Raw genomic sequence first — 3,310 nt, forward strand, 5'->3', positions numbered from 1 at the left:
TGCAGACATAACTCCCTTTTTTAGTGTGTATTATTTTCCAAAATGACATTCTCTTCCATAATTATAGGATAATTATAAAAATCACCAAATAAACATTGATACAATACTATTGTTTAAACTATGAATCTTATTTGAATTTTGCTTATTGTCCAGTTAATAGCCTTTATAGGAAAACTTTTAAAATCTGACCCAGGATTCTATTTACATGCTGTATTAAATTTTCAAGTCTCTTTAAATCTGGAGAAAGTTTCTGAATATTTTTCCATCATCTTGACACTGTGAAGAACACAGATGATTTATTTTGCTCAGTTGGTTTTATCTGATGTTTTCTCTTTACTAGATTCAGGTTATACATTCTTGGGAGTAACACAGAAAGCAGTGTTGTATCCATCTCAGTGCATAGTATGCAGAGGAAAAATGCTAACTCTGCATTCCATTTCTGGTTGACTTTGATGGCTTGGTTAAGGTGGTGGCTGCTGGGTTTCTCCTCTTTAAAGTTACAATTAATTAATTCCCAAGATATTAGTATCTTTGGAATAATAAAGAAATTTTAATATAAAATGTTTATTCATAAGCATTGACAAATAGAAAAATAATAACTATAGTTTGGTACACATAATTTCTCAAGGCATGCCTTGGATGAGGGGTGATTGAGGGGGTAATAAAAAGATTATACACTATTGCCTTATAATGTTATTTTAATCTCTGATTAACAAAAGCTTGTGGCAGCATCTTTAGTCTGTTTATGATGTTTATTAAATTCTGTAGACCATTCTCTATGAATGCACAGAATAAAAATCTCATTCATAGTAATCAACTTTGTTCAAAGGACAATCAGCTAATTGGTTACAGGTTGAAATTTTTTTTAAAAGGTCACAATGAAGTATTTTGAATACTCGCACATCTTAAAACACATTCATTCCTGCAAATTAATTTTTGCTGCTGAGAGGTTTTTTTTTTAATCCTTTTGTATTAATTTTTAAAGATCAGGCAATATGCAGGACTGTAAATAAAAATTTGGTTATAAAAAGTAACCATTAAGAATGTCTGATTGTTTCTGTTGACAAATATTTCAACAGGGTTCACACAGTGGAAGCTGTAGAGTCAGGGAGTTTTAGAAGCTGACAGGGTAAACAGGCTCCTTGAATTCATCATTCAGTGAGTCCTTTTTTTGTTTTTCCCTTTCTTTCCTGAGCAGGTCTGTGAAGAGGAAACTTTTTCATGTTGCTTTTTCTAATTGGAGGATAACAGCTTTACTGTGCTGTGTTGGTTTCTGCCATCCATCACCACGAATCCGCGGTGAACGTGTACACACCCCCACCTCCCTGGGCCTCCGTCCCACCCTACACCTCTAGGTCATCACAGAGCATGCGGCTGAGCTCCCTGCTACAAGGCTGTGAAGAAATTTCAAGTTACAACGTGAACAAGGTTGAACAGTTACTCGGAGCATTAGCCTAAAAGTGGGGCTTCCCGGGCAGCTCAGCTGTAAAGAACCCCACACACCAGCAGCAGCCTAAAGAAATGGGCCCAGACTAGAGCCCAGGGTGTGCAACAGTGTTAAAGCTGTTGTTGTTCAGCTGCTCAGTCGTGTCTGTTTTTTGACCCCACAGACTGAAGCCCGCCGAGCTGCTCTGCCCATGGGATTCTCCAGGCAAGAAGACTGGAGCGAGCTGCCACGCCCTTCTCCCAGGGATCTTCCGGACCCAGGGATCAAACCCGTGTCTCCTGCGTTGCAGGCGGATTCTTTATCACAGAGCCATCTGGGAAGCCCAGGGTTAAATTTGGGATATAAAAAATGCTGTGTAAGGTAGGACGGCAAGTATCCTCTAGAGGAATGTTAAGATTTAGTGAGTAGACACAGTTTAAGCTGGGCCTAAATTTTGGTATGTAGATAACTGGTAAAGGAGAAGGAGGACATTCCTGGAATGTGTGAGGCTATTAAAAAGAATGGAGATGCACACGGGGTGGAGACCAGAAGGCTGATACTAAATTTTAAATTTTACATTGTAAAAGTAGTACACTGATTTTCACTATAAAAATTGAAGACATATTAAAGGCATGCTCTTTTTCTCCTTGAAAGCTAAGTTTCTAAAAGTGAGATTAAAAAAAATAAACATATAAGTAAAAGTGAGATCAAAGGTTTTCTGTATTTCAATCTTTAGATTATTTTCTAAAGAAACTGTCAGAATCTCCAGTAATTCTATAGGGCATGAAAGGGTTTCTTTGTATTCTAACCGACACAGTTTTTTATCTTTCTAACTTTTCCTAATCTACTGAGTGAAAAAAGAAGTGCTGCTTTCGTTTTTATTTCTCTGATTAATAGGGAGGTGGATCAACTCCAAATATGTTTATACTTTATCTCCTACAGTTTTTTAAAAAAATGTTATTCTTAGTTTCTTTTGTTTTATAGGAGTTTAAAATGGGTTTTATAGTCAAATAAACCTATTTTTTCAATTGAAATTTTTGGGTTTTGGGGCCTGTTTGGTACAGATTCCGTCTACCCAAGATTTAAAAAAAAAAAAAAATCTTCCTAACTTTTTTTCTTTTACTTTTGGAGTTTGTTTTAACCAAGAGATCTTTATTTTTGTACACTGGTGAGTTGACTCATTTTTTTTCCCCAAACGGAAAGCTAACTATCCCCTACACAATCTGCCGGAAAGGCTATCTTTTCCTTACTGTTTTGAAATACCATGTTTGTCATATGTTAAGCTGTCACATATCTGTAACCATATCTGGCTTCTCTATTTTGTTCCATTGATCTCTTTGTGAACCTGTTCAGATACCTCCTTGCTGTAATTACTATAGCTTTACTGTAGGTTTTTGGGGTCTTGTAAGGCAAATCCCCCTTATAATTATTCTTTCTCACTTTTGGGGGTGGGAAGATACTCTTCCTGATGATTGTCAGATTCAACTATTCTAGTTATTAAAAAAACACAGAATTTACAGGGTAATTTGAAGAGAACTGAAACATCAGTATCTGATCTTTCAATCTAGGACCAGGGTATTTACTTATGTTTCTTTTTTATATGACTTTCAGTAAAATTTAGTAGTGTCATTCATGTGGGAGTTAGTGATATCTTGCTAATTAGTATAAGTAGATGTCCAAAATCCAATTATGGGAGACAAAGAAATGAGGATGAAGGTATCAGTGTTCGTCAGCTTTGCTGCTGTAACAAATGATCCAAACGTCTCTGTAACTTTCAACAATCACCTTTCTTTCTGGTTCACATCGCACGTTGGCAGTTGTACAGAGCTGTGGCTTGGCTGCGCTTGGCTCCATCCGTCTTTTCACCCTAAAACTCAGGCTGAA

This window comes from Bison bison, unplaced genomic scaffold (assembly GCF_000754665.1).
Source record: "Bison bison bison isolate TAMUID 2011002044 unplaced genomic scaffold, Bison_UMD1.0 scf7180017864213, whole genome shotgun sequence".
Lineage (NCBI taxonomy): Eukaryota > Metazoa > Chordata > Mammalia > Artiodactyla > Bovidae > Bison > Bison bison.